Source organism: Rattus norvegicus, chromosome 10 (assembly GCF_036323735.1).
Source record: "Rattus norvegicus strain BN/NHsdMcwi chromosome 10, GRCr8, whole genome shotgun sequence".
Classification (NCBI taxonomy): Eukaryota; Metazoa; Chordata; class Mammalia; order Rodentia; family Muridae; genus Rattus; species Rattus norvegicus.
Genome location: NC_086028.1, coordinates 67460091 through 67466090, shown reverse-complemented (window position 1 = coordinate 67466090; position 6000 = coordinate 67460091). Strand labels below are relative to the sequence as shown.

General features: G+C 44.8%; 1 long non-coding RNA gene across 1 annotated transcript; it reads left to right on the top strand.

Annotated features, from left to right (window-relative positions):
• The first annotated feature begins 1569 nt into the window (after positions 1–1569).
• Positions 1570–2885, top strand: LOC134480836 (uncharacterized). The gene is made up of 2 exons (XR_010055706.1): positions 1570–1674; positions 2399–2885. It is a non-coding gene; the product is annotated as an uncharacterized LOC134480836 (long non-coding RNA).
• Positions 2886–6000: the final 3115 nt, after the last annotated feature.

Below are 6000 nucleotides of genomic sequence, written 5' to 3'. Positions count from 1 at the left end.
CATCTGTTCTGAGGTTGAATGCCAAGATTGGAAGCCAGACCCTCATTCCAGTGGTGGCTCCAGCTTTGTGGACAGTGGGTTCTCTGCAGGTTTTTTAACTTCCCAGCACCCAGCACCTACTTTCAAAGCACATTAACAGTCTCTGCCTCATCTAGTCGGGAAGAGTTAACAAGAAAAAAGCAGGTGAAACTGCTTCCACTCAAACCCCCACATGCTACACTCAGGGCATTTGGGGCTTCAGGTCTGGGCAGCCTTATAGCAGAAAGATTGGATTTAAACCGTTTCTCTATTACTTAGGGCTCAGTGATGGGAAGCATGTCCTCCTCAGAGCCTGCTTGTTTAACTTTATGAGAAATCATGCCCATGATGTGGGGTAAAGAGGCAATGAGATACGGCTTATTAAACCTGGAGAGCAGTGCTTGTTGTGTATGGAGGGCTTGGGTGAATTCCCATCCTCTTTCATTTACATCTCCCTTTTCTGCCAGGCAGGTGTCTGGGCTGAAACAGCCACAACTGGAGGAAAGAGGAAAGGCAAGTAAGTCTCTGTGGTGTCCGGAGCTGAAGTTGGTGGGGCCTTGCTGCCCCCTCGTGGACGAAATAGGAATGACATCCCTGTGTGCTCTCTGGTGCCATCTTATGGTTGAAGAGGGTAGTTACAGAAGAGCATTCCAAAGATCTCTAGGTGGGAGAGTGAACATTTTTGGCTGGTCTCACTTCTTTTTATTGCACACAATACTGAGATTATTCTTCTTTTGCACAGCTCTTTAAAATATCTGATTCTTTCCCTAGGAATAAATCATAGAAGTGGAATTTCCTAACTCATTGCTATAGCACCCCCTCTCTCTTTTGTGTGTGTGTGTGTGTGTGTGTGTGTGTGTGTGTGCATGTGTGTATTAATTTACCTCTTAGAAAGAAAGTACGTTTTTAGGATCCCCATCATTTTATCTCATCTTTACCAACATTGAATGCTGTCTTAGTTTCTTTTTTCTTTTTTTACTGTGCTATGGTAAAGGTTCCTAAACAAAAGGCAATAGGGAGGGAGGGTTTATTGACCTATGATTCCAAGTTACAGTTCTTTATCACAGAGAAATTAAGGCATGACATCACAGGCAAAAAAACAAAAAACAAAAAACAAAAAACAAAAAAACCAGAGAGTCAATGTCCCAATGTCTGCTTGCTGGGTTGCTCATAGGCTGCTAGCTTTCTTTGTCCTTACACAGTTCATGGCTCAGTCCATGAAATGATGCCACCATACAGGCTGAGTCTTCCTACATCAATTATCAATCAAATAAGTCCCCACGGGCACCTTCAGTGACCACTGTGATCTAGATAATCCCTCAATTACGATGTTCCCCAGGTGTTTCTAGTTCTGTCCAGCAGACAGTTAAAACACAGCACATATACGTGTGTTTATGAGGCACCATTGAACATAGCCTTTCAGCGCTCCTGTCCCTCACTGTATAATGTAGGGCGCCCTCCAGTGGTGAACAATGGTACTGCACATGCGCAGGTTTTGCACCTGGTGTCAGTTGGTCAGTAATATGCTAATGAGGGGGGCGGTACCATGCTAGTGAGGTGATTCATTCTCTGCGGATCTCTGGAGGACAAGTAGTGGGGAGCGCGTCGTTCTTACTGGCGAGATGTTGGGTGCGCGACAGTATAGTATCCCACTGTGTGAGTGCATGTTACTGTTGATCTGTGTTCTGCACTGCTTCTGAGTTTGGCGCTGTTATAAATAACACTGCCACGAATGTTTTTGTTCCAAATGAGAACATGTTCGTGCAAATGTCATGAGTTGACCAAATGTCAGCCTATTGTCCAGTCTGTCCCTAGAAGTAGGGCTGGTACACAGTGGTGTATGGAACAGTAGTCTTCTAGTTGATACTGCTAAATCATTTTCCAGAGCAGTTGGGTCCATTTGCAAGGTCCCCACCAGTACCAGGTACTGTACTCTCGCCGATGCTTAGTATTTTCTGTCATGTCTACTTTGTGGTCCTCATGTGAATAAAGTTTGGATTTCCTTTTCCATGTCTCCTGAGACAGAACACATTTTTATAGTTTTATTAGTCATTTCTGTGTCCTACTGGAGTGACCTTTCTTCCCACTGCTATTAAGGCGTGTCTCTGTACTTTCAGTTGTTAATTCTGCACCAGCAGAGAGCCAATTGCTGGCAGGATTTTGGTTTCATTATTTCTATGCCTCAATCACTGGACTTTCTCTTTGTAAATGCTGTCCTTCCATACCTGCCCAAAACATGAAGGCCAGAGAGAGTACTCATTGCCTAAGGGCAACCTAATCTTCCCATTTACCTGTGCTCTGTCTGCCATTGTCATTCGTAGTAGAGGGTCTCAGCTTTACCAATATGGATACACACTGATCCATAACTAATTATTGACAGGACTGGCTTCCCTCTGTGGCATGGGTGAGGCATGCTACCCAAAGGAATGCTGTACAGCAATGAGCATGGATGATTTTTAAACTGCATTCAGGAATAGCGATGACCCTCACAGGTATGCAGCTACATGGAAGAAGGCGTTACAAATGTGACTGCAGGCGACTCCTTGCACCATAAAGCAGACTGCATGCACACAGAGGACGGCTGGTGTGATGTCTGTTTTGTCCTGCTGCTCATTTTATTCTCCTGCAGATGCCACTGTGTCTTAGTCACTAAATCTTCAAAACAGACCATTGCATCTGACCATCATAGGCCCCCTGCTCTCCAGTTGCCTCTGTGGCTTTCAGCCTTCCCCAATTCCCTCTAAGTTTTAGCTTTGGATAATCAACTATTACACAAACCCCAGCTGGGGTTTGATTGCGACAGCTCTTGTCTGGTTTTGGTCTTCCAAATTAATTTTGTTCTGTCAGGATTAAAACATATCCCCTTGGAGATTTGACTTAGATTTTTATTAATCCTATAATTTTATTGGTGGCATGTTGAATCTTTTATATTATTCTTTCATGTCTGTGAATATCGACTGCCATGTCAGAGTATCGTCAGCTTTTGGGGAAGTTCCAGGTCTCTATGACCTTTCACCTCCTTGCAGGGTGTTCTTGATGCTCGAGGCAGATAGTACTAATAATTGTTTCTTAAATATATCTCACAGATTCTTAACAAACAACTTTGTGGGCTTTTTCCCTCTGCTTTTCTTAACTTCATTACGTCACCCAGCAAGGCTCATGACAGATTATAATCTTACACAGGCAAGATTGATCCACACTACCTGTTACCTCACCAGCAAGGGGTTGTCTCTCTTCCTGTTTCCTGGGAACCCTCCTGTCTGGTTAAAGTATCAAATAATGCAAACCCAACAGCTTTATACACTTGTCCCCTCATCGTGACAAATGCCACTTAAGGGGGAAGGGTTTGGTTTGCTTACAAGTCAAGGAGACATATCACCAGGGGAAGGCAGTGGTACATCGTTTTGCACTGGCAACCAGGTAGCCGAGAGAGAGGAATGCTGGGACTCCACTTGCTCCCCCAGCTCATTTCCCAGTGTAGTCCAGAGTCAGGGTGGGTCTTCGCACTTCAGTCAGCCCAATCTAGAAATTCCCTCATGAACATACCCAGGCTAATTCTAGACCCTACCAATTTGACAACTAACATCCACCCTCACCCTAGCTGTCTAAAATATGTTTTCCTTGTGCTGAAGCTTTTAGAACTATAGCAATGACCAATTCCCGCTGAGACATCACAGTGAAGTTGATACAGTCTAATGAAAAATAATAATAACAAAAAACAAGCAAAAGACAACAGCAGCAGCAGCAATACAAACAGCTGGGGTGGGTTTTGACATTTAGGTAAGAGTTCTCCATTCTCCAGGCAGTGGAGCCCAGTGGTTGGTGGTAGAGCTAAGGGAGCATTCTGAGGGAGAAGGAAACATAACAGGAGAGCAGGGGAGCGCAGAGGGGCCTGAGTGAGTATGCGAGTAGCCTGGGAGGCAGAGGGTTGGGGGTAGAATTAGACACGGGTAAAGCTGTCTACGTTAGACTGCACTGTGAGTGGCTTTTGGGTGCACTTTATTGTTTGGGGTGGTTATTATATGAGCCTGTTTGACTCACTTTGTCATTAAAAGGCATCACCTATGCTGCATTCATGAGAATTCAGCCGTGGGAAGGTGTATTGTGTGTCCGACTGTAGGTTATGGGGTGTCACAGGTCCACCCTCCCAACTGCCCTGTTTGGATCCCTGCGATGATCAGCCCAACCATCCTGTGACCATCTTGAGATGGAACTTCGATTGGCAGTTTTGGGGGAAGGCACCACACAATGCCACTTTCTTCTCTTCTACAGTGCCGATGTGTATGGCCGTGTGGCTTCATTTTGCAGGATATGGAGTTTCTTTTGTTCCCGGTCTGTATGTGTATTTACTGCTGCTCCCCTGGGATAAAAGAAGACAGCTTATTTCAGAAAAATCAAACCTGAACCCAAACTGTTCCCTCCACGTTTCTGCTCCGAAATTAGATCGTTTTGTCAGACCGTGTAGGGAAGGAATCTTGAATCATTTAGTACGAACTGAGATAAGCAGGCCGAGCCTAAGCGGGGAAGAATTATCTGTTGGTTGTTTGTGGAATCACCGGCTTTAGCTGGGAATGGTGCAATGGAAGACGAACAGGTGAGAGCCAGCCACCAGGCGGGGCTGAGCTCTGCTGCTTGCTGGGATGGAGCCTGGGGAATGCTTAGCCGTTTCCAAGTACTCGTGTTCTGAAGTACAAAGATGACTGGGAGAATTAGACAAACAAAAACACAGGCAAAACGGGCAGTGATGCCACATCTGAATGTTCACTGGGTGCTGGTGAGAATGGAGAAAAGGAGACTGTTGACTGATTGTGAGGATAATGGTGATACTGCCGGTGATGCCAAGAGTCTATAGCCACAGCCTTAGGGCATGCAAATGCGGATGAATGACCCTTGAGGGTCCCTGGCCAGCCAGCCTAATGAATCAATGAGCTCCAGGCTCAGAGACAGACCCTGTCTCAAAAAGTTCGGGTAGAGAGCAATCGAAGAAGATTCCTGAAATTGACTGTTAGCATCTACATGTACATGCACGTAGGTGCACATGCACACACATGTAGGTGCACATGTACACACATACACATAGGTACATGCACACACATAGTTGCACACACATATAGGTGTACATGTACACACAAATGGGTACATGTACACAGATAGGTGCACATGCACCACACATAGCTGCACACACACATAGGTGTACATGTACACACACATGGGTACATGTACACACAGATAGGTGCACATGCACCACACATAGGTGTTCATGAACCTGGATGCACGTATTTAAGGACCACACACACACTCAGATGTGTGTGCATACAGAGTTATGACTCCATTTTGTCCTTGTTAGACTGTTCTAACTTCTACAAAAACTCATTTGATTTGCATCTAAAATAGAGAAGCTGTCTCTATCATGCAATACTTTATAAATAAAATAAAGTAAAAAAGGTATTTTGTAGAAAAAAATGCAACATGTAAATATAATATGTAGCAAATTGTTTAGCTTGGGGAGCAGGGCACAGTCAACTTTGTCTCTCCCAGTGCAAACCTCCCTCCTCATCTTCCTTTTTCCTTCTCAGCCTCCTCTTCTTTGTTCTCCATTAACAATCATAGTTTTATTAAAGAATTCTAATTTTTAGTGCAACTTCAGCTTCACAGGAAAACTGATAAAAGGGGTAGAGTCTTCCAGCATACTCCTTCCCCTCCCCTTCCCCAGGACACCAGCCAGGGCTTTGTCACATTGCTGTCACCCACAGGGTACCATGTGGTCGGGTCTCTCTCTTGCCTTCTCCAGTTTGCACCAGTGTCTACTGTGATGCAGCCACCATAGAACCACACTGAGAACTTTGACTGACTTAGAACCCACGTTTTCATCCGAACCCCTTGCAACTACTCATTTTCTTGCTGTACATAATTTTCCTTTTCCTAAAACGCTGGAGAGTTGAGATGATGCAGTCTCTGCATTTTAGCTTGTTCTCAAATTGT